We start from the raw sequence: 27190 nt of genomic DNA, 5'->3' as shown, positions 1-27190 counted from the left end.
AAAAGATAAAAACAGAAACCTAAACATGTTTGGAAAATGAGCTACATATGGAAAGGACGTCATAATATTTGCGTTATTCCAGCGTAATATTTCTCGCAGGGAACTTTATCACTTTTCCGACAGCCGCGGCGTGGAAAGTGCTTGAAGATTTTACTGAGAGCAATCACCAATATATTTCTTTCCAAGTTGCGTAAAAGAAAGCGCCTAGGGTGAACATAATTGAAAGCACACGTGGATGAAACTTGGCAAATCTAAACACTGAACCCCTAATTCCAGCCATCGACACATACCCGCTAAAAACTCTCGTCTCATTAAATGCTGAAGAGCCTGTTGAAGCTAAAATGGTTGGCGTGCAACAGGCATTCAGCAAATCTATGCCAATGCAACCAAATAAACAGCGCAAAAATCCATTTACTGGTAGATAGAAGCAACAGCAGAGATAAGACGAAACTGTTATTGCATGACTATAAAGAGTGGATTGGAAGGAGTTTTGAGAAAATATCAACAGATACACTTGGGGCATGAGCTAAACAATACTTCTAAGAAAGGCCAGTGTGACGACACTGGAGCCGGTTATAGCTGAAGTGGGTAAAATTACAATCACTTTTATCTACCCACGAAATAGAGAAAGATATTGATTTTTACATGAGGACACTTCAAGGGCATTCGCCATTTACCCCAGAGAAGCTACAACTGGCAGCAGATTGAAAAATAATAATTCCCCAGGGCTAGATGGAATTCCAGCAGAAGAAATTGAAAAAAAAAAACCCCAAAAATGCGCCCAGAGGTTATGCTGGCTTTGTTTTATGTATGTTTAAAGGACGGATTGTGCCCAAAGCATTTGAAAAGCAGTAGTTTGTGTTAATTTATAAAGGCAAAGGGAGCTCGAATTCTCCATTAGCATACCGGCCGTTATGCATGCTGGAAAACTATTTGAAAAGCTCCACGTTTCGTTCACGCAGTAGAACAATCCGCACAGGCAGCATTGATTAACGCCCAGAAACTGAACTTTAAGCGCAATTGAAGACGTCCTTACAAGCGTTGAAATAACATCGAGATTGTGCTTAATCCAAGCAAGTTGTCCTCCTTGCATGTTAAGGCATAAAAAATTCTTTAAACTTCGCTCCATGGATAGATATGTTGGCGGCTATTCCAAATACCACACCACCTACAGCGAGTCATCAAAAACTACGCCAGTAGTCGCATACTTATTTAACAAACTTCAGAGGGTCCGCGTACCATGAAAGTCACATGCGGAGCAACACAGCGATCAATTCCGCGCCCTGACCTGCGGAGCGCTTTTCTATCTTGAAATGATGTCGTTGGATATTTTTTCTCTTTTTATTATATTTATTATTATTATTTTATATTAAAGAAAAACTCTTAAAAATTAAGTAAGCAAATATTTTCAAAAATCTTGTTAGCAATTTTGTTTCATGCCATAAGTTATAAGCCTATTTGCATAGCAATTTGCTCTGACATTAATTTGATTGCGGAAATTGCTTTTACTACTCATCTGGTGGTGCTCTGAAAATTAATAACTCTATTTATTTGAAATTATATCAATCAATCAGCGATACAAAAAAGCACTGAAAATTTAGTAATGACATACAACATCATCTCCGCCTGCACCTCCTTCACCAAAACCAAAACCGACCCACTCCATCATGAATTCATTATCGTATGAGTAAATGTGCTTGTATGACTGTGTGTGTGTGTTTAGTTGTGACTCAAGAAAAATCATTTACCCTAATCAGTTTAAGTGGATCCATGAGTTTCGCTCTTCATCCCGTTTTTCATTATTTGGCGGATTTTGCGGTAATTTGCAAGAATCTCTGCAAAGACCGCTGTTGGATGGATGCGTGTTGCTTACGCGTATTATTTATCTTATTATAATGTTTTTCGGGTGAAAGTCAATCAATCTTTCAAGTCATGCATCGAGCTTTTTATCTCATACATCACATTTCAGTTGTGAGCACGTGCGTTTGAATTGTTTGCATTCATGATGTAACATCTAAACAAATATTTAATACTCACACACATTACACATTCTTTTCAGATACATGTATGTATGTATGTGTGTATGTGTTCAATTGAAATCATTTCATTCGCGTTTGTTCTATTCACTATTTGCATGAACTTTTAGCGAATTAATTAATTTGCAAAATAAGTGTTTAGAAGATTAATGGAAGCAATATTTGTATGTATACTAAGGTGAACTAACATGGCCTTAATTCAAAATAGATTTCTCAGTTTTTTAAACGGATTTATTTAGCTTGACTTGACAGGCTGGTTGGTTAGATGGCTGGTTGGCACGAATTTTTTAATTGAAATTTATGTAACTTGCCGATAAGCTACAAGCTTGAAACTTGGAATATAGTTCAGAACCCGATGACAATTCAATTATAAAGAAAAAGTCGCCGCTAGGTGGCGCAAGGATCGATATATTCACAAAGGGAATGGTATCAAAAAGTTTCCTAAATTTTGTTTTATTTTTATAAAAGCGGTATTCATGTATAAATTGCCATGCATCGAGAAATGCCAAAATCTTGTGCATACTGCTATTTTCATGCTCAAGCAAAATGCAAAATTTTTCTAGAATGTTTGCTTTTGATCTGCGGACAGCGCTTAGTAATACCAAAATGTAAGCTTTCGGTTGCAAAGTATTTTCCAAAGTATGTATGTATTGTGTTTTTAAATACTTTTTGTATTTTTTATTTGGTTCTTTTTTCATCACTGCGTCTGTACATTTCATACTTATATAATCTTAATAAAACAATGTAATAATAACAATGTAAATAAATGTTATGTTTAAAGACACATAGTAAAAATTACTGAAAGTGATCACCGAAAAACGTCATAATTTATTTTTGAGCAACAAAGATATTATTTGATAGCTATCGATAATACAAACAAATGCTCGTCTTCGATTTTTCCAAGAAATACAGTATCCCTAATTATCAACATTTGAATTTTCTTTGTCCTTTTTCTTAAGATTTTATAAGAATTAATGAGCTTAGCACCGATAAATGATAATTGTTATTCAATTATTATTTTGGTTTTGTTGGGAAAACTTGGGAAAAACTCAACGTGACCTGCCAGGAAATTTGCTAACTCTCGGTACGATCAGACCACATTTCACATCCTATTATTTACTTGCGATCAGAAAGATCTCCTTACCCCGCAGGGGGTCATATATTCAAAGCGTATGTGTTTAAGGAAACTCACCCTAGCCTAACAGCGTCAGAAAACAGTTTGGCTTTTGATCTGCAAATGCAAAATTGTCGCCTATGCATAGATTTGAATCTTTATAGGTTAAATGATCTGCGCTGCAGAAGGCTGGGAAATAACTTTGATCCGAACTAGAGGTTTAAGCCGATAACTATATCGGCGGCGGCGCGCCAGCTAACGTCGGTGTTCTTACTTTAAAAAGCTCGATTTTTCTATTTAAAAAATAATATTTAGGAAAGGTTTTGTTTGCATGTATTTAAGGAAATCAACGTTTTGGCCTTTTCGGAAAGGTGCGGGGGTTTGCCTCAAAGTCTCGCGGATCACTCAGCTCCTTGCGGAGGGACTGTCCTGCATTCACTTACTCCAGGGAGGCTTCGAACCCAACCCTGGTCTAAGGGACTGGTACTGCTGCGTAGGCCGAAAAAAATTTAAATATTTAAATTATCACACTTTTGTTTGTATGTCTCGTACAAGGCGTAGTTTCTCCGAAGGAGATGTTCTGGTCTAACTCCTAATACACGATGTAGACATGATTTCTTTAAATTATGTGTGGTCCCTTCCTGGTCACGCACAAAGGCGACTTACCGTTGCTATTAATGGCCTTCTAATACTCATGGCTCTCGTGGTACAGTTTTAATGATTAACACCAACGTTGGCCTATTGTTGATCGCGGCAAAGTGCGCCTCTAGCTTTTTCGGTTGTTTTAAGAGCTATAATTACCGATGTGCGAACAGTAGTAATCCTGTCCACCACCAGTCACTACCACGCCTCTTGGCCCCCACACCACATGCCAGCACAGAAGTTATAGGACGGCGACTTCTAACTCATACCTTCGTCGAGGTCACTTTCCTAGAAGCTCTAGGTGTAACACAGAAGACTTTCCAGCTGACTTTTTTTTTTTGTCCCGCTATGCTGCCGAGGTGGTCTGATGGTAGCGTGCTCCTCCTACCACACCGAAAATCGTGTGTTCACGAGCAGGGCAAATCAGATGCCGTTCGGAGGCGGCATAAAACAATTTGTAAGAAAAATTTAAAGGAGCACGATGCAAATTGGCCTAAAATCTCTTCGGAGGTTGTCACGCCTTACATTTATTTATTTATGCTGCCGAACACTAACAGAGAAACACCTTAAAATATTAGGGAGTAACTATTCGGCCAAGGATGCCGCCTTCGAAATCATAAGCAGTCCAAGTGGATATTATTGCGTAACTTATAGGTGTAAATAGAATAATCCTACATAATAAATTTTACAAAGGCCCTGGATAAATTTTTTTTTAAATGTGGACCAAAATTTGTTAAATCAAAACGATATTTATGAATGAAAGTCGACCGATTTTAAGTTGAACGATGTTAATGTTAGGCTCAGTCCAAACTGTTGTTTTCATGCCTTTTTACATAAGAATTCATTGTAAATAACCGCGTAGCTTCAGTTTTCTGCCCAGTTCGACTGCCCACTACGTTAGGGTAGTAGAACAACAGGCCATTTGTTCGACTGTCTTGGGAAAGCTTTTGCTTCACCAATTTCAGTGTTCTTGCGAAGGGCCTGGTTAATATGTATAAGTGCCTATGTATTCACATTTGCGACAGAAGCCGTAACGTGTAGGTGATATTTAAACTTGGTTGATAAGCTATAATCAACATGATTCACTCCAAGGGACCAGTTGGTGATAGGGCCGCTAACTTTAGGAAATGTTAAACCGGGAATTGGGTGTTGGATAATAAAGCGTGAAAATCAAAATTAACATTTCAGACGCTGTTTTGTAGTTAAGCAAATAAAGTGATTTTTCAAACTCTTCTCATACGTGCATATATCATCAACTTAAGTATGAGCTGAGAATCATTTCAAAGGAGTATTTAAACCCCTTGAACCAACTAAAATATTTTGAATCCTTGATTTCGCTTATTCTTTCATCCAATCTGGGTATAGAATTTTTTTTAAAACCGGCAACTTTTTCGGGCAACTTTTTTTTTTAACAACTTGAGGACAGTTTGAAAACATGTTCGACTAGGACATTTTATTTGAATTAATCGCGCTTTACTAATTTTTTGAAAAAATTAAGCAAAGTGAGCATTTAAATTTTTTATATAACGTGTCTTTTAGTGCTATGTTTTAATAACTTGGTGAATTGGGTGCTGCAAAATCCGTGTTAAGCTGGCATTGAAAGCGAGTGTTTTTTTAAATAACTTTTGAATGAGTGCAAAGAGTTAAATTTCTCAATTTTATTCTTATAACCGTGGCGAATCCTGTTTCACTAACAGACAAGGCTGTGGCGACCCCAAGCTCCTCATGTAACTTGGGGTGAAGCTCCTCATGGTTCATGGGGTGGGGAGGGAGAGATGGCCTTAAGGTTTAATGTGACCAAATAAATCGTTCCCGAGATGGTCGGGCTAGCACCTTAATGACGCTGCGTTACCGGAGCGTACCGGATCTGTATCCGGCAAAGGACCATCACATCGACAACACTGTCCAAATCCTTCGGAGCGCAACCTTACAACAGCAACATGCGCATCCGTTGATACCCCTTTCGACCATATCGGACCATCGACATGAAAAATAAATGGCCAGTCTTAATAGACAGTCTTAAACGAGTAGAAAACATAGTAACGCGCCGAACGCCGCCACGGCCGCGCTGATATTTTCGACAATCCGGCGTGCGAAAAACGACGAAAATCGGCAGCGGCGGCGTTTATCGGCGGCGTATATTTCTAACCATAACCCAGATAATCTTATTCTATAAACTCTTCTAGCATACCTAAAGCGAGAGAATGCCCGAACCATCTGTGGTATAATTAATTTTAGAGTTTTAAGAAAAGCTCGATTTTTCGCATAAATGTTAAAGAATCAACCATTTGGGTAGCACTGACAATTTGGATTTGCGGCTTACATCGAAATTAAAATACAAGCACGCATATTCGAGCTGCCAGGTTTTCGAAAAACTAGTTTTCTGACCCAAATGAGTCCTTAAATCTTACTTCTCTCACGAAAATATTAGTATTGAAGCTTGCACACTCTTACCAGGAATAAAGTCGAATTGGTATGTAATTTTCGAAGTCAGAGAGTTCACAACTTATATCAGCGAGCTGGCCGCAGCCGCTTTGCCTGACTTTTATTCGAATAGGACCGAGATGCTCATGCACTTAATATTACAAAGCGCGAGTATCCTTCAAAAAAGGAAGAAAAAGAATACTCTATTAGTTAACCTTTTTCTACGAATTTTATTTTTAATCCGAAAAAAACAGGTACATACGAAATGACCAATCCCAATGTTCGCAATTACATTTGTACTTATATTTGGCCCTTAACATATGTATATTGATATGTGTTTCTATATAACGTCAAACTTAATGTCTAGCTGATATTAAAAAACCAGCAATCAAATCAATTACGTTTTGATTGACATAAAACATACTTGTTCAGACAGCTAATAGTCAGTTACATCTATGTCCAACATGAAAAAAGGCACAACCAAAATGGTTTGTGTTGAAAAGTTGCCTTAGCAACGAATCGTTGACATATTATCACTTTCGATCCTGACACTGACCTTTGCTGCAGCAAATCGCACCAATTTGGAATAAGCACAGAACTATTGCATCAAAGGCCAGTACTAGTTTTAGTTTTGTGCGCCCGTAATACTTTTTTACAAGTTTTTAACATTACGATGTCCTAGAAAATGCCAATTCTTAGAATGTAATCTTGAATGTGTTCTTAAATGGTTCAGTCGGAAGTGGCTCTGATTTAGTTGCTGCTTTTGATATATTGATTCAAGTACAAATATCCTAGACGTAATAGCCACTATTGGTATAAGGATTCTTGCTTATTGTCCGATTGTGCATTGCCCACTGTACCTTTTTCACAATTCAGAGCTGGTCATTTTAACAGTAGTGGGAAATTTTCGATTTTCTTGACTGTCCCCAATTTTTGATGTTTGCTCAAGGCACGAGGAGTCCTGAACGTAGGCGCAAGCTAAGCGTAAGCATAATTGTAGTGTTCGGTACTGTTATGCTATATGAGGGAGTACAGAAAGTAGTCACTACACTGTAGCGGTACCTAAGAACAATGTACGTGGTAGAGCTAATATGAGCCTTCGATTTATTTTAGGTATATTATCCACGCAGTATAGTTGAGTTTTTGTTATATTATCGAAAAATTATCAATTAGTTAATAATCTAGTTTAGCTTACTGTCCAAGATGACGGCGTAGTGTTTAACCTCCGTTGAAATTTGAGGCTCACTTTATTTAACAAAAGCGGTCTAAAAGGTGGGGAATATCAGAATATACTGCTGACGGCAATGAGATGATAGAAAATCTGGAACAATAGCATGAAGTTGAGAATGAGTATCTGGGAAGCTTGAAATACGAAAACTCGGAATTGACAGTATACGGTCCCAAGGCTTATCATTTATCTAGCTTTGTAGGATAGTTGAGCAGAAAGGGATGGCTGGTGTAAAAATATATAGCAGCAGAGTTTTTACAACAATTCAGAACTTTTAGACTTACATAATAGCAACACAAATTTGGTTTATCATAATTTTACTCTAAACAGCTCTGGCTAGCACTGGAAACGTTTTGAAAAACATGAAATGCTCCCAGCCATATAATCAAGGCCGACAGATGTTGTTCTGACATTCTCTATCCATCTAGCTGTTCCTCCTCTGTCTTACACTCTCTATATTCTTTTCCTTCTCCATGTTTTAGTTGACCTTAATCGGCTCATTCGATTTCCCTATTGTAAACCTTCTCGCTTTCCTTCATACCCTTTTCGTTCTTGCTCTTATCGAAATCTCACTCTCGCTATTACTCTTAATCTTAACCTTATTCAAAATCTTCCCGATAACCCTTTTTTACTACTTTGTCTCAAGCCATCACCGTTTTTCTTACTATTACTCTCACTCACCATCTTCCTCTTGTTCTCTTTATTTTTTATTCTCGCTCGAACTTTCTCTACTTTTTCTTCTCATTTCCTCTCTTTTATCTTCACATTTCTTACATGAGCCCGTTTCAATGTGTAGTTATATCGAGTTTGTCCTTTTTTCCGCACATAATTACAAGAGTAGTAAAAAAGGAACAAAATAGTACCAATAGTTTTCCCTCCCTACTACTCGTAAACTCATGACCGGATTATAAGGGCCGTTAAATTTTGTTGTTGTCCTACTGGCTTCACCTGTCTGGTTTTATTGCGTCATGCCAAACGCTGATACAAATTCGGATCAACAACGATATCTTCGGCGATACTTTCTTGAGAAATGTCATATCTTATAAGTCATTTGTGCTATAAGAAAGGTCTGGCAGGGAGTATTTGTGCAATGCATTTTTTTCTTTTTTTTTTTTTTCTTTACCCAATAACGAAACATTTTTGAACTCGAGTGAAAAAATTTAATTTTTTTGGTATGTTTTTAAGGATTCGAAATGTAATAAATTCCTTTGATGTGGAGAAAAGGATCTGATTACTTTCGCCAAGTATTTGTTTTAGGTAGTGTTGAAGACATGAGCGATAACCTTATAGAGTTTGAGGATTAAAATAAATTTATATATATAATACATACATATTATCTGAAAAGAAAAATTATAATTATATTGAAATGAATTAATTTCTAATACTTATATTATAAATACTTACCTTTTACTTACCTTTGAAATATTTACCTATATTAAATATTTGCTTAAAATTACTTACCTTTATTCTATACTCACCCTTTTTGGAATACCATGTATATTTACCTGTTTGAAGAACCCTGTAAATAGGAAACATTATTACTGGTTAGCGTACACATATCTATGTATACCCACATACATATGTATGCTCTCAGTAAAAGAAGTAAACGATTTAGAAACGAAATTAGTTATTCGCCATCAGCCTAACTATAATCGCGCAAATATAAATATTCAAAATAAACAAAAGTGATAAATTTGAAATTATTAAAACAAATAGTTACTCTTAATAAATAAAGTTTATATTTGAAATCGAAAGTTATCGCGCGTTTATTTTATTTAGTAAAGTGAAGTGCTACCTCCAATTAATATCTCAGTGCACCACCTTCATAGTGCAAATTTATACAGGTAGTAATTTAATTCCAAAAGTACTCATCACTACCCAGCGCTGATTCAAGGAACCTGAAAAGCTGAAAATAAAAGTTTTTTGTAACTATTTTCAAAAATTCCATCTAGCCAGTCTCATATGCGCGTGTATATGTGAGTGATACTTGCACAAATAATTTCCTACCTCTCAGATATATGCATGTGTTTGTGCGTTGCTCTCCGCTGCTTGTATGGACATATGTGTAGACGTAATGATTAATTTGTTTATTTGCATACAATTCACTGCTCAGTATCGGCTTAAAAATCATAGTATCCTTTAGTGTTGCTAATATTCGTCACAGTATGATGTTTGCACATACATACATACACATTCATACATACATTTTATATATTTCATTGCAATTTTAATATGGTGGCGAAAATTAAAATGTGCAATCATGTGCATTTCAGTACATTTGGGAAAAGAAACAAATTCAAGCATTTATATAAGAATGAAATATTTACTACTTGTTTACGTAACTAACTACATACATACATACATACATATGTACGTTCGTAAAACTGTATTGTGATTTATCACTGTTCATGTTTGGAAGTTACAACACAAGGGTAATGAATATTTCTGTGCCATATATTTATTTTAACATAAGAAAATTAATATTGTAACAAAAGTGGCACAAAGAAATTTATAATATTTTATTATTGCACACGCAACAAATTGTTCGCATATTAAAAATTACTGACTTGGAATAAATGAGTATTTGATTACAGTATGTACACAAAATTTTATTGTTTTTGGATATTTGTATAACCAAACCAAAATAACGAATAAGAGGATTCTTCAAATACCCCACTTGAGGTAAGCAAAACTGACTTTCGGGTACCCTTAACTTCAATTTTAAGTTGCCCTTAAATACAGAACCATAATTCAATTTTTATGTAAAAGTTTTTTTTATAATAACTGATGTTGTGAATTTCCTTATACAAGCATGACTTAGTCTGTGAATGCTCGCGAACCCCTTGCAAAGGTCGTAAGTCGCGTCCACCTTACAAACTTATATTAAAAATCGTTTAATCGTTAATCGTTTAAAAATTGTTTAATTTCCATGGTTACAAATGAATTCGAATTTTGAGTGAGTGGATTTATTGATGTGCTTACATCTTCACTCACAGCATGGGGAAATTCTGTGGTGCGAATAAAAAACCAAAGGTTTTGCAAGCTAAGTCATACGATTGGATGAATGCGCTCCGGCTAAGAGCAGTCGACAGCGCAGTTTGAAAGCAGGGACTGATGGGAGACCTCTACTTATTTGGAAGAGGAAAGTGGTGGAAAACTGGAACTTCGTTAAAAATAAAAAAATGAAAGGCGCGATAACCTCCGAAGAGATTTAAGGCCGAGCTTCTCCTCCAATTTGCGTCGTGCTCCTTTTAATTTTTCCTACAAATTGGCGGGACGAGACCTACTTGTTTTATGCCGACTCCAAACAGTATCTGTACGGCAAATGAGTTTTCACCGCGAGTTCTTCATGGCAGAAATACACACGGAGTGCTTGCCAGACAATGCCGAGGAGCGACCCCGCTTAGAAAAATTTTCTTCTAATTGAAAAAAATTGTTTCTAAAATTTTGATGTTGCCTTGTCCGGGGCGTGAACCCAGGATCTTCGATGTGGTAGGCGAAGCATGCTACCATCACACTGCGGCGGACGCTGAACCTTCATTGGTTTTAGGTAAAAGCAATCGTAATCGTGGTATTTGAAATTGGTATGTCAATTGGGGGAGAACGGACAGCGTGTTATCAATGTGTTATCAAAGTGCTAACGGTTTCAATGTGAGTTACCGCTTTGTTGTTATGCGCATGTTATCCACCTTATTGACGAGTTATCGATTTGTTCTTCATGTGCTATCGACGAGGTATACACGATTTATCGAAGTGTTGTAAATATGGTTTAGATAACAAAGGAAACCGATGAGTTATCGAATTTCTATAATTTTTTAATAGAAATGTAATATATAAATGATGTAAATATAATAATAATAAACTTAAATCGATCAGAATTTTCCTGGCAAGATTAAGGTTAAGCTTCTCGCTCAAGTTGTGGCGTAAAATTTTAACTAAATTATATATTTAGGAACGTAAACCTTTCACCCTCGGTGTGGTAGACGAGCACACTACATATCTACTAAGGTAACAATGCATTTATTTATTTTTAATTGCAATTAATGGCTCTCATAGTAGCTTTTCCTTATTTTTCATATCGGTAAACTTTAATAATTTCGTAAAAACTTCCATAATGTCATTTATCCCTGATATGTATTTCGACAATTATTGAATAATTAAATCCATACGTATTTCAGCAATAAAATAAATATGAATTTTCGTAAATAATAAGATTCCATTAATCCGCCATATTTACAAAAACAACGACAAAAATGACTTTAATTATTTGTCTTTATGTAATGGTGAAATAATTAATATGTAATAATAATAATGAAAAAACAACTAAGAAAGGGCTAAGTTCGGGTGTAACCGAACATTACATACCCTGCTGAGAGCTATGGAGACAAAATAAGGAAAATCACCATTTAGGAAAATGGACCTAGGGTAACCCTGGGATCCGTTTGTATGACATGGGTATCAAATGGAAGGTATTAAAGAGTATTTTAAAAGGGAGTGGGCCATAGTTCTATAGGTGGACGCCATTTCGGGATATCGCCATAAAGGTGGACGAAGGGTGATTCTAGAATGAGTTTGTACGATATGGGTATGCAATGAAAGGTGCTAATGAATATTTTAAAAAGGAGTGGGCCATAGTCCTATAGGTGGGCGCCATTTCGGGATATCGCCATAAAGGTGGACCAGGAGTGACTCTAGAATGAGTTTGTACTATATGGTTATCAAATTAAAGGTATTAATGAAGGTATTAAAAGGGAGTGGCCCTTAGTTGTATATGTGAAGGCGTTTTCGAGATATCGACCAAAATGCGGACCAGGGTGATCCAGAACATCAAATGTTGGGTACCGCTAATACCACGAACAGTATTCCTGCCCAGATTCCAATGGCTTTTGATTTCGCCCGGCATAACTTTTACACACACCTATTTTACAAAGCTTTTTCTAAAGTTATATTTGCGTCAATATACCAATCCAATTACCGTGTTTCATCCCTTTTTTCATATTTGATATAGAATTATGGCATTTTTTTCATTTCTCGTAATTTTCGATATCGAAAAAGTGATAGTGGTCATAGTCCGATTTGGGCCATTTTTTATACCAAGATAAAGTGAGTTCAGATAAGTACGTGAACTAAGTTTAGTAAAGATATATCGATTTTTGCTCAAGGTATCATGTTAGCGGCTAAGCGGAAGGACAGGTGTAGGAAGGACTGTGTATAAAAACTGGGCGTGGTTCCAACCGATTTCGCCCATTTTCTCAGAAAATAGTTATCGTCATAGAATCTATGCCCCTATCACAAGTATTGGTAAATTTTTGTCCAACTTATGGCATTAAAAGTATACTAAACGAATTAAATTAAAAAGGGCGTAGCCACGCCCATTTTGACATTTTCTTTTATTTTTGTATTTTGTTGCACCGTATCATTACTGGAGTTGAATGTTGACATAATTTACTTAGATACTGTAAAAATACAAAAATTTTTGTTAATTTTTATTTAGCACACATATAGTGATAGGTGTAACGTGCCTGCCAAATGTCATCATGATATCTTCAACGACTGCCAAAGTACAGCTTGCAAAACTTTTAAATTACCTTCTTTTAAAATTGAGCGGTGCCACGCCCATCGTCCAAAATTTTACTAATTTTCTATTTTGCGTCATAAGGTCAACGTACCTACAAAGTTTCAGCGCATTATCCGTCTTTGGTAATGAATTATCGCATTTTTTTGGTTTTTCGAAATTTTCGATATCGAAAAAGTGGGCGCGGTTGTAGTCCGATTTCGTTCATTTTCAATAGCGATCTGAGATGAGTGCCCGGTAACCTACGCACCAAATTTCATCAAGATACTTAAAAATTTACTCAAGTTATCGTGTTTACGGACGGCTGGACAGACGGACGGACGTACATGGCTAAATGAATTTCTTTTCTCGCCCAGATCATTTTGATATATAGAAGGTATATCTATCTCGATTATTTTATGCCGTTACGGATTGCCGTTATGCGAACAAAGTTAATATACTCTTTGAATCTGCTCAGCTGAGTATAATAAATTTTGACCTTTATTGCAAAACACTATGCAAATTAACAATGATTGCAAATACATTGCGTCATACAACTGGTCTCTGAAAACAATAGCTTTAAATCCGTCGCCGATGTTGATGACTGCATTGTTCTACAATATGCGGTTAAATGCGCATCAAAGTGGTGTTAAACCGGAGTCCCGCTGACCTGTGTCGAAATCGTGACGTGAAAACGGATTTTAAAATGATATGCCTGTCCCATATGCGCACTGGATGTATTAGGAGACTCTTTGGTAAAAAAAATTTTACAAAGCAATATTATTGGTGCTCACAAAGACGTGCTTTGTCAAGTTTTGCGAGCGAAAGAGGGTGAATCGAAGCGCCACTTCATACTAATATTTACGTTTTAACAGACTTTACGAGTGCATTAAACTGCGTTATCTCCCCTTCGGGTAAGGGGTTAGCATTTGCCCTCAGTAGGTTATGCCGGTGGAAAAAGAAGAATATAATACAATGGCTCATTAAACCCATGAGTGCTGTATTTCTCCAAAGGAAGCAATGCGAAAGCGGTGTATCACTCCTAACATCCTATCACGGTCGTTATTAAAAACTGTATCCAACGGGGGAAGGAAAGCAGTTGTAATCTGTATATGTGATCCGGCATATGAACAGGTGGCTTATGACTCAAAAAAAGAAATTGCGAGAAACAGCTGTTAAAGTTAAACAATGTATTTCTTCAGTTTCTTAGTAGTTTTTCTTTTGCATTATGAACAGTCATGCCCAAAAGGCAACCAAAAAAGGCAAAAGAGCATAAATGAGATAAGTTCGTGTGTGAATATAAACAGCGATTTTTTTTTTTCAATGCAAATCACAAACCAGTTTCTGACCGAAAAAAAAATCCTGTGAGTGCTCAGATTTAAAAGCAATGCAGAACGAGTGGGACGTGTGTCGCTTGTGAATAATGTCTGTCGAAGAAGAAATTAGCGAGGTTTTTCAAACATATATCTGTGAAATCGACGAGAATGATGATGGCTCTTTCGCCGATGTTGGTATCAATTACGAGGACGAACTATAAGTATTGTTTCAAGTTGCAGGTCAAATGGAAGTGGATGAAAATATTTTTACAGTGGACTTGTGTATTACAGATAACTAAGAAAAGGAATTGGTAAATATTTTTATTTGGCAAGATTGCTGTAATAATAAATGAGAAGAAATTATACCGCTAAAGATGATAGAAACTGCAAGAAATAACTATCTAGAATTATCAAAACATGAACTTGATTTGGTTATACTGAGCCATATCGAATCAGCATTGATGTGCACGGACATTAGGGCTGCTTACACAGAAATGACGAAATAGAGGAAATATGGAAGGCAAAAAGGCAAAGATGTTGAAAGGCATAAATTGATGTACACTTTTTATCACTTACCTATTTGCCGTTCGTTTTTCCTTTTTGTGCATGCGTATGGAAGAAACGTTTTGAAAATTTACTTCGATATTTTCATACACATGGTGCCATAACATGAGTACATGGGTTAGCAAATAAACCATCTATACATGCGAGAGCGTTTTAACCATCTGACATCAAAAAAGCTGTTAAATTTATTGAGTATATAGCCGATCTTTGGCTCTTCCACTGCCAGAACGTTTACCCATATTCAAAGATTATCACGTCATGAAGCTGTCATCTAATGAAACAAAGGCTTCAGTATATCGTAAATATATTTCTTCACTCGGTAGTGATGAACTTAAAATGAGTATTCATTCCTTCCGACGCATATGGAACAAATACTTACCTTATGTGACAGTTATGAAACCAGCAGATGATCTCTGTGATTAATGTCATAGTAAGTACGCCATTGTTTACTTTATTCAAAGTTGTGTCTATTTCAATTAAAATTGTCGTTTTCTTCAACAGTGAACTCAATATCAATTACGCAAGCAAAAAACGTTCCTGAACTTGAACGTAAAGAAAAACTTTATCTTTTTTTTTTCCGTCATGCTCCTTTCGCTTTTTCCTACAAACTGGCCGGACAGGACCTACTTGTTTTATGCCGGCTTCAAACAGCACCTGCAAGACAGTCAGTTTTCACTGGGATGATAAATACACTCGCTGTGCTTACCAAACACTGCCGAGGGGCGACCCTTACTGTGATAAGGCCATCAATATTTCCCGAGGTGGCCCGGTATCGATTTGAAATCACATTATGGTTCAGTGACATTCGTGAAAGGTATAAGGCCTACCACATAGCTTTAGATAGCCTCGTTCGTTGCTATTTTTAATAAATTACCTCAATTTTGATTACTCAAATAAATTATATTTGATTTGCTATAATAAAAAAAGTAATTTAAAATGCCAATTTAATTGCAAATAGCCAAAATATTTATGTATAATACCACAAAAAAAACAAAAAAGCTGCAGAAAAAAGAGAAATGTTAAGCTTTGAAGCATTGATCAAAATACAAAATTATAAATTAATAAACGTACACACATACAAACGTTCATGTAAAAAAAATGACCATTCAACCAAAGCGACATTTCGTTGTCCTTCGTTGCACTTCAATTCGCCCCAAATCAATTTTGTTCTCGATTCGTTTGTTTTTATACTCAGCGTGCTTTGCACACAGAGTATATTAACTTCGATTGGGTAACGGTTGGTTTTACAGGCAGGGCCGTAAAGAGAAAATCCCGGCCCGGAACTAAACAATTTACGGGCCCCCTATATAAAATCCACTAATACATTTGATTAATTTGAAATAATTACGTCTCATTCATTAATCGTTATTGATGGATTACATTTAAAAAAAATTTTCCACATCAACTAAATAATTTTTTGACTAAGAGCTGAAAATAAAATTAACACAGAATATTTACTATTTATACTATTTTATTGTAACGTAGAAATCATCAGCCATATATTGTTTCAAGTAATCTTCTCTAGTTATTTGGTAACATTTTCATACATTTATGATCAATTTAATGATGATTATAAATTTTAATTATTCAATATAGAAGGTTCGGATATCAAAGAGTGGCTGCTTTTTTCGCTGCAAAATTTTTTATAGTGATATCAAAACTGTCTTGCCAAACCGGATTCAACACAAAGCGTGGCAAGTCCTGAAACTCATTCTTGAGATGAACACGATCTATGAAAGTTTTTGATTCTTGAAAGGACGCTGAAGGAACATTCTGCACTAGCTACAGTAACAGGTATAGTGCACAAGATACGTAAAGCAACACAAATGCTGGGGAAAATCGTATATAGATTTTGAACATATGTAGATGGCATTTAGAAATTCCAATAGTGACAGACCTTTATCAAAATTTGCTTCGTAAATGTGTTTCAAGTGAATTATTTCGCATTCTAAGCTTTAAGAAATGTCCGACAAAAAGGAAAGCGTCTCGTCCAAATTTCTCATAGCTGCAAATCGTTCAGTAATGCCAGTGATTACCGAATCAGCGATCATCACAAATGTATTGTTTTTAAAATTAAACTCTGAATCATCCGTAATAATCTCATTTAAATTATTTTCAGAACGTCTTTTGGATTTTCTCTTTATAATGTCCGGAAACTTTGGCGAGATGTTCAATTGAATAGCAACTGTTTTGCATTCGTTTAAAATTGTTTCCCATTGGTTCCTGAACAACTTCAAATCAGCTAATAAGGCACCTAGATGTCGGACCTCAACACCTATGTTGGCGCCTCTAGTTCGGAGGACCACGTTTCTTTCATTAATGGTAGTCAGTATTTTGAACCAAATTGAGGACAGCAAGATACTTTCGAACTTGTTGATGTACTTGAGAATTCCGGTAACATCTCCGTATGCTTGCGCAGTCAAATTTGGATTTTGTCTGAAAGATTATGAAGAGAGCTCGGTATATTTTTTTTGAGGATTTCCCATCGTTGTGGACTGCTGCTGAATATAATAAAACCGTACAACATTCTGCAGCATCAACAAAACATAAATTGAGACTGTGGGTTGCACAAGGCAAGTAATCAGCATTCGAGTTTTTGTGGAGAACGTGACGGTGTGCTCCGTTGTAAGCTCCTTTCATATTGGCGCTGTTATCGTACACTTGTGCACGACAATTTTTAATGGGATTTCATGTTTACCTAGAGCAAATTAAATCAGCTATTTCCTCACCAGTCTTTTTGTTACAATCCACGAAAGCCAAACCCGTTCTTGAATTGCAAAATATGTTGCTTTCGTCTGTTCAACGTGACCAGCATCAGACATAGCATCAACGATAATAGCAAAATACTTGACTTTCTTGACCTGATCTAATATGTTTTCCCTCACGTGCTTTCCACAAATTTCTATAAACTCGCTCTGAATGTCTGGGGAAAGATTGTGAACTTGTAAACGTTTGTACATCTGTTGTGAAATCCTAACGTACTCCAAATGATCTCTAAGTATCGGGTCATAATGGCTTATGAGATCTTAGGTACCCAAAAAATGTCCATTGTTTCGTTCACAAAGATATATATCTTCGCCTTTGAGAGCTAGGCCTCTTTCACGCAAAAATTAAATAGTGTCCAAAATCTATATATTTAAAATTCAAATTATGTATGTATGTAGGTATCGATTAAGTTGCGCCCTAAACGGATCCACCAATCACAACCAAATTTGCACAACCCACTAAAACCTTCCATGGATGGTCATTGGCTAAAAATAATATCGATATATAAAAGGGGCGTGGTACCTCCCATGCAAAATGAATATTTGGTTCTACATAACCCTGAAAATGTAAATGCTAGAACTTTTAAATTCAGTAAGGAGTTATATGAGGTCAATCCCTTACATAACCAAGAAAATGTGGAGTGGGGGAAAAGGGGGCGTTGCACCTCCCATTCAAATGGAAGGTATCGTACTGCATATCTCTGGATGTAGTAATGGTGGGATAGTGAAAATTGGTAAGGAGCTATGTGACTTTAAGTCCTAACATCTCCGGTAAATTGTGGAATTGGGGAAAAGGGGGCGTGGCACCTTCCCTACAAATGGGATTTTTCAGAACTATGGCTGTCGTACAAACTTCGGTTATTTAAACAGCTAAAGGTTGACTACAGAAATGAGATGGGCTGTTATTCCTTTTAGACGTTTAGTAATCTTCCGCCGTTAAAATTTTTTGTCAACTCCAGCCTATCTACATCTTCTATATCTATATAAAATTCAAAATATCGAAAACAAAAGATTCCATTAATACAAACAGATATACCTTTCAATTTTAATCCCCTCCAATTTCCTATTAGGTTGGCTTTCGCAATGTCTATCAATAAAGCTCAAGGACAGTCATTAGCTATAGTAGGAGTCAATCTTACCAACTCATGTTTCAACCGAAAAATCTTTTTATTTATACGCCAAATAATATTACAAAAAATATTGCATATCCTATGGTTTTCAGCAATACCTGAATTGGCAAATACACAACTTTAAAATAAGTTTAAAATTTTTGTTATTTATTTTGCATATTTTTATAGAAACATGGGGTGAAGCCCACGGGCACAAGCTAGTTCTATATAAAATTTCTTTCCACTTTTGCGTTTCAGTGATTAGCTGTTCATTGATAAGTGTATCAATTGTAGCCTCATTTTGAGTTAGATGTAAAGATCGCCATTGAATATAACATTTAATGTGATCTTGAGTATTTTCGTATGATGGTAGTTTATCGCATAGCTTCTTCCATACCTGGAATTTCGAATATCCGCACAACAAATTTTAGGTCGATTTAAAGTATTGGTGCTTAATAGACGACATGGTAGGCATTGCTACTGGCGCCCCACACTAACCAGTCACGCTCCACTTTCTCTCCATTTGACAAGATTCTGTTTAACAACGAGGTAGGAAATGCTTCGCCATGACAACCACGTGGAAAAATAACAGGACACTTTTGATGACCTCGACAAATTATTTTGTTGACTTCTTCAGATCACAAAAACGCATTATTCATGGTACCGATATCGAAGTCGTTTAAATAATCTGGACTTTGATACAGAGTGGGTGGTATTGTTGGAAGACTTTTTGAAGATGAACCTTCATCAGTGTAACCACGAAAAGTTTACGATTTCGGATTCATGTAAACATATATTTTTTTTGACGTTTTTATTGTCTCCTCACTCTTCGAAGGCCCAGGCAAAAAATTATGATCAATATACGTTGCTTTTGAAATTCTGCTTAAAATTTGAACATGGAACAACTCTTGAATGTCTTAGTATCTCAAAATCGCAGACCCCTGAGAAGACCGGGCCCAGGGGGAATCCCCCCATTCCCCCTCCTCTCTCGTCAGGCCTGTATACGGGTATAAAAGAATCGAGATAGATGTAGACTTCCATATATCAAAATCATCAGTATCGATAACTTGAGTAAATATTGAGATATCTTCACCAAATTTGGTACACGAGCTTACCTGGACCCATAATACATTGGTATTGAAAATGAGCGAAATCAGATGATAACCACGCCCACTTTTTATATATACAACATTTTGGAAAACACAAAAAACCTGATAATTTAGTAAATAATAAACCTAGAATGTTAAAATTGGACATGTGGTCTGACATTGAGACTCTTGATAAAAATTTGAAAAAATTGTTTAAAATGGGCGTGGTACCGCCCACTTGTTATAAAATAAATTTTACAAAATAATATTAATCAAAATCAAAAATCCTTTAAACTATCGTAACAAAATTTGGCAGCGAGGTTACCTTTACTACAAGGAATGCTTTTACGAAAACTTAACGAAATGGGTTAGATATCACGACCACTTTTATATAAAAGATTTTAAAAGGGTCGTGGAGGAATAAAATAAGCTACATCTTTGCCAAAAAGGGCTTTATATCAATGGCATTTCATTTCCCAAGTGGATTTAAAACAGTAAATAGGAAAAATTTAAAATTTAAAAAACTGGGCGTGGTACCGCCCTTTTATGAAAAGAGCTTTGAATCAATGATATTTTACTTATCAAGTTTTATTGTAAGGGGAAATGGGGAGACATTTTTTTAAACGGGCGGTGCCACGCGTTATGTAGAAAAGTAATTTATCTGACATGAAATGTTCAAATGAAGCTCACGCTGAGTATATAATGTTCGGTTACACCAGAACTTAGACACTTTTACTTGTTTTTTGTTTTTTTTTTTTAAGCTTAGCAGGATATATTCGATTTTCATTTTCAGTTAGAGCATTTACTTCATTTCGAATTCACATTCTTGCTAAATTATTTCATTGCCTCCATTGATTTTAATGCCATTTTATTGAACAAATTCTTAACATTAACGTAATAAATGCAAATGAGTTTTTTTCATTTTAGTTCGTGAATTGTAAATGCAAATTTGTTATTATGTCATGCAATGGCAAATCTTTTCTTTTTTGTGCAGCTAATACACCTCTTGAATATAGCTTATATAAAAGTTAACTATGTAGACTAAATATATGTGTGTATGTATATTTTGCTTTTTGCTGCCATTGAATTTCCTTTTTGGCTACACGCGTACATCGTCCATATAGAAATGTGCATTAAGGTGGGTCAACTTGCTTGGGGCCAAAAATTAAAATTCCCAAATTTTACTTAAATTTTGAAACTTTTTTTGCAGAAAATTATGTGTTAACATACATACGTACGTCAGTGTTAGGCTACATTTAACTGGCCGGTCTGTGTGGACCCTTAGGTATGGTTAGGTTGAATTGGCTGGTCAGTGAGGGGCTCACATAGACTGAATGAGTCCATAGTGCTGGAAGAAGTTTGCTCAACGATCAAAATGAATTCCCGTATCAGATACCGGGACCTATATTATTAAATAACTCATTCCTAATGGAAAATACCAGAAGCGTAAAAGCACCCGTGACGTTTCCCACATCTAGATCGGACAGATGTATCACTCCTAATAGCTGGAGTTTTAGCCTGGCAGTCGCAGGTCACACACGCAAAACGTGCTCGATCATTTCCTCCTCCGACCCATACTTCCTACATCTGCTTCTACTGACCGAGCTCAAATTAAGGGCTTGTGATACCAGCGTACTCCTTATGAGTCTACAGTCCTCTCTTTTTAATGATAGGAGTAACCTTTTTAGTCTTATGTTGTAATACCTGTTGTAGCGCAGTGCTTGGGTCAATTCATTTCCTGCTTGGTCGATCATGTACAGTTCTCGCTTTCTTTTAATATCAAAAATTCTAATGGGAACGTTTACGACACAAGCTGCGAGCGACGCGGCCTCTTTAGCTAGCCCATCCGCTCATTCATTTCTATTAATTCCCATATGCCCATAGATACAATCTTAATATATAAAAAACATGTGTCACACAATTTAGGCCAATGGACTCCTAAACTACTGAACCGATTTTGAATTTGTTTTGCACTCCGTGTGTAGTTTGATCTAGCTTGAAATATAGGATAGGTTATATGTTAGTTTATAGTCGCAATATTATTTTATTGCAATTTTTTTATTTGTTTATACGTAATATTAAAATGTTACGTATACGCAGTGGTCCTCATGTTTTCAGGTGGTGCGGATGTACTTCCGTGTAATTGCTTGCTGTTTAATTAAACAGCCTGCTTATCAATAAAAAATATTATAGCGAATGATATCAAGTATAGCACATCACCGGGCCCGGCTAGAGGGGGGGAGGTTTCTGAGGGGGCCCGCGATTTAGAGGTACTATGACATTTTTTTTAATACAGGAGAGTCTTTAGTTGTTCCATGTGCAATTTTTAAGCCGAATTTTAAAATCAACGAAAATCTGCATTTCGTTTTAATATTATAGTGAAGTGTGAAAAATAAAAATCTATATATATATAAAGAAAGGCTAAAATGTGTGTTAGTTGGTCGCCGGTGTTTGAAGAGATGCGTCGGTCGATTTTGTTCAATCTTTCACACAAGTTGCGTAAACCTCACGCGGTGGTTACTACAGGTACAGGGTCTCAAGATATAGGCCAAAACGTGGGCCAGTGAATGCCTAGACAGTGTTTATACAAAATGGATATCAAATGAAAGCTTTTGATGAGTGCTTTGGTACAGAGTAATATATTATCCAGAGACGGACTGGGACTGGGATTAGGACTAGGACTGGGACTGAGACTCGGAGTGGGACTGGCACTGAAACTCGGAGTGGGCCTGGGACCGGAATAAAATACATACCACCCTCTGGGAGAGGCAATAAGGGATGCAGAAGAATGAGAAGAAATTGTGCGAAGAGAAAAGAGAGAAGGAGAAGAAGATTGAGAAAGAGATAGAATGAGACGAAAATGGAGATAGATGAAGCGAAAAAGACGGAGGGAGGGATGAATAAAAGGATTATGAAAAAGTGAAGAGGGGGAGGGCAGAGTCAGGCGGAAAAAGCTTATTAAAATGTATGCAGATAGGCCAAATTTAGGGCAGGACAACGTCTGCCGGTTCTTCTAGTCTGTGTATATATAAATGATTTGGTGTTTAATTGTAACGGCGGAACCAAATCAAATACTTCCTTAGGGGAATTTTTTTGTTGTTACCTCGCGAAGGTTTAGTCGAAGAAAAAATTAAAAAATATTAGGGGGGCGTGGCAACTCCCATACAATCTTAATTTTTAAAGCTGAATATCTCTAAAAGATTTTAAGGTAGGGAGCTGAAAATTGGTATAGTGGTAGGTGATATCAAAGCCCTCCTCACGCAGCAAAGTTGGGGTTATCAGAAAAGAGGGCGTGGCACCTCCCATACAAACTTAATTTTTCATGCTGAATATCACTAAAATTGTTTAAGGTAGGGACTTGGAAATTGGTGTGGAGATAAACGATAACAATTACATATTAACGCAAAATGATAGGAGTTATACGAAAAGGGGGCGCGGCACCTCCCATACGTACCTAGCGTTGGAAGCTGAATATATCACAAAGAATAAATGGCAGGATCCTGAATATTGCTATAGAGCTAAATGACATTAAAACCACACTCACGCATAAAAGTGGGGGTTATCGAAAAAGGGGGCATGGCACCTCCCATACACAATTAATTTTTTAAGCTGAATATATCTAAAAGGATTTAAGGCAGGGACCTGGAAATAGGTACAGAGCTATATGATATCAAAACAATTTTTGCGCATAAAAGTGGGGGTTATTGGAAAAGGGGGCGTGGCACCTGCCATATAATCTTAATTTTTCAAGCTGATTATCTCTAAAGGAGTTCAAGGTAGGGAGCTAAAAATTGGTATAGAGTTAAATGATATCAAAACCATTCCCACGTATAAAAGTGGGAGTTATCGGAAAAGGGGCGTAGCACCACCCATACACACTTAATTTTTCAAGCTGAATATCTATAAAAGCGTTTAAGGTTGGGACATGAAAATTGATCAGGAAATTAACGATATCAATAGCATGCTTATGAAAAAAACAGTAGTTTTGGGAAAAGGAGGCGTGGCACCTCCCATGCGTTCTTAATTTTTAAGGCTAAATATCCCTAATGGCATGTACATAGAAATCAATATGCAGATGTACGATATCAGTACCATGTTCACCCAAAAAAAAAAAAAAGATTTATCGAAAAACGGGGCATGACACCCCCCATACGTACTAAACTTTTGAGGCTGAATATATCTGAAAGGGTTGGAGAAGGGGCCTGAAAACCATTATGGAGGTATACTATATCAATACTCTTACTTACTTACTTAAAATAGCCAATACTCAGTGGAAATAAATTGGAGCGTAGTAGGCGGTCATTCCATTTGACAGCTTATAATATTATTTCTAATGTAATAATTGCAGCGGTAGCTTTTCGTGTTAAATAGTTTACATTTACGAAATAAACGAAACGAAATAAAATCTGAGTGGTTTTGTTGATATTTTGTTTAAAAAAGTGATTTGGTGTGTCGGCGAATACCAATTTACATTGGAATAGATACATAGTTTATCGAACAATTGATAATTTTCGTGTCAAATTGTTTACATTTACGAAATAAAAAATAGCGAATGTGTGGATTATAATTTTCTGACTGGTTTCATTCATATTTCGTTTAAAAAAGTAAGAGAATTGGTAAAAGTGATTTAGTGTGTCGGGGAATATCTATTTACATTGGACTATTTATAGTTTATCGTTAAATTCCATTTTTTCCTTGTTGGGTTAGCTCATTTTTGGATTTTTCAAAGGTAAGTTAAAACCTTATGTGGAGTTCTAATGGGGTAGTGATTTGCGAATACATAGCCTTTCCTACTCAACTGTCAACCTGACCTTCCCGCGCTGAACTCTGTTTTCGCTGACGAGGCTCTGACGACCGAGCTTGGACGGTTATAACCCTTACATCAAGCACGGAGGAAATGCCGCTGCCATGCCATGTCCTTCTCATTCTAGAAGGTTGCGTTGGGTTAGTACCCCGGCCGTAAAAAAACCTCACTCAAGAAACGGAAACAAAAAAACTCCGCCCTATGCTCCGACTAGGAGCGATAAGTTGTGCTTCTGGATGGCTATGGTATTAGTTTTAACTTTTGCGATTGTCAAATAGATGTTCAATTCTATCTAGGAATACAACTAAAACCTTATGTGTGCTGTATGCAAATGTATGATCATTTCCAATTAGATTTTTGTTAAGATGCCAAGAATCAAAGTGCATGGTAACATTGGTCGGAATTCTCACAGCAGAAGGAGAATACGAAATTTCAGAGCACATCAAACAGAAAGGGAAAATGTTATTGAGAGCGTATCAGCTCGAAATATACTGCTGGAGAATCGTGCGCATCAGTGAGAAGATGTAAACCAAATTTTCAATCAGGAAGAACGATTGAGAAGAAGGGAATTTCGTGCTCGCGAAAGTGATGAAGTAAGATCACAACATGTGATTATTCGACGACAACAGCGGCAACAACAAGTTTCTTTGGTGAACACTGAATGGGCAAGCTTTCGATATGAGCTAAACATTCAATATAGCGCATATGTTCAAATCGGTTAAATGTCAGTAGTTTGTCAACATTGCAATGCAGTCAAATGTCAAAAAGAACCGCCAGGATTATGTTGCGCGGGGGGAAAAGTTTAGTTGCCAGAATTGTTTCCACCACCAGAGACATTGTTCCAGCTGCTTTACGATGAATATCCACACTCGGGGCATTTCTTACAGCACACCAAAATGTACAACGATTATTTTCAAATGACGTCGTTTGGCGGTGAAATTGTAAATGAACAAAACTACAAACCAACGTTTTAGGTAATTTTACTAAGCGCAATACTTGACAGAAACTGCAGAACTTTCCTTCAATTACATAGGTTCATGGGCAAATTTTTCTTCTCGCTGGATCGCTGTTGCCACATCAAGATCAAGAACACAAATATCTCCAAATTTACTTTATAGGAGATTCACATGAGGAACTAAATCGAGCTTGTACTATCTTCAATGCAACGAACAGAGAAATAATAGAACAGTTGCAGCAAATTTTAAATGAACACAATGACCTCATCAAACTGTTTACGATTTCGTTGGAACGTATGCCAACATTTGATCATAGCATAATCATACATGCGGACAAGGGACCAACAGGAACTCATGAAAGACAATATTAATACATCCACAGTTAGCGAAATATCAGTTATTGTTGTTGGAGAAAATTTGGAGTTGCGTGATATTGTTATAAAACGTAGAACTGAAAACGCTAAAGGGGATAAGTGAGACACATTGGTCTTACGACGCAATGCAATATCCGCTCATGTTCTGCCGTGGGGAAGACGGATATCACTTAGGATATAAGACGATAAATCCAACGAATGATTAGTACAAAAAAAATTGTGTTGAACTTTTACGTATATCAAATGATGATTCAACAAAACTATGACAACCACTTACTGAGATATCGACGGTTATTTCTACAGTATGCAGTTGATATTTACGTTAAAGTTAAGACAGAACGACTTAATTAAACTCGATAAAATCAGTCGAAGTTGCGATCTGAAGAGTATGTTCACTTACGAGGTGCGATGAATAGTGATGCGGATATTACAGATATTGGTCGACACACTATTTTGCCATCGACATACATTGGCAGTCCTAGACAACTGCACGAATACTCCCAGGACGCGATGACTTATGTGCGCAATTATGGACGACCGAATTTGTTTGTAACATTTACTTGCAATCCAAAATGGCCAGATATTACGAATCTGTTGCATCCCGGCCAGTCATCAAACGATCGCCACGACTTCACAGCACGAGTTTTTAAACAAAAACTCAGATGTTTGATGGACTTCATTACGAAACAACGTGTATATGGTACTGTTCGATGCTGGATTTACTAAGAGGAGTGGCAGAAGGGAGGTTTACTCCACGCACAAATTCTGCTTTGGATGGTGGAGAAAGTTACACCTGACCAAATTGATGACATAATTTCCGCTGAAATTCCCGATATTGATATAGATCCAGAGCTGCACGAAATGGTGATGGCAAATATGGTTCATGGGCCATGCGGATCCACCTTCGGTTTGTATGTTGTACAATAAATGCAAAAAATGCTATCCACGTGCTTTTATTTCGGAAACTCAAACTGGAAATGATGGATACCCTCTCTATCGGCGTCGCTCATCCGCTAACAAAGGCAGAACAGCCATCACTCAATTGAAAGGAAAGAATTTCTTGGTTGGTAACACATGGATCGTTCCATATTTGCCTATTTTATCTAAGTCATTCAAAACACATATAAATGTTGAGTAATGCAGTTCAATAAAGTGAATTAAGTATGCTTGCAATACATGAACGCCATCTGACTATTGTGCATCTGGTATCTCATTT

General features: G+C 36.6%; 1 pseudogene; it reads left to right on the top strand.

The window, feature by feature from the left end:
* Positions 1–341: 341 nt before the first annotated feature.
* On the top strand, positions 342–25921 carry LOC137236179 (uncharacterized; annotated as a pseudogene).
* Positions 25922–27190: the final 1269 nt, after the last annotated feature.

The sequence above is a fragment of the Eurosta solidaginis genome, unplaced genomic scaffold (genome assembly GCF_040869045.1).
Source record: "Eurosta solidaginis isolate ZX-2024a unplaced genomic scaffold, ASM4086904v1 ctg00000514.1, whole genome shotgun sequence".
NCBI classification, from domain to species: domain Eukaryota; kingdom Metazoa; phylum Arthropoda; class Insecta; order Diptera; family Tephritidae; genus Eurosta; species Eurosta solidaginis.
This window is presented reverse-complemented; position numbering and strand designations above follow the sequence as displayed.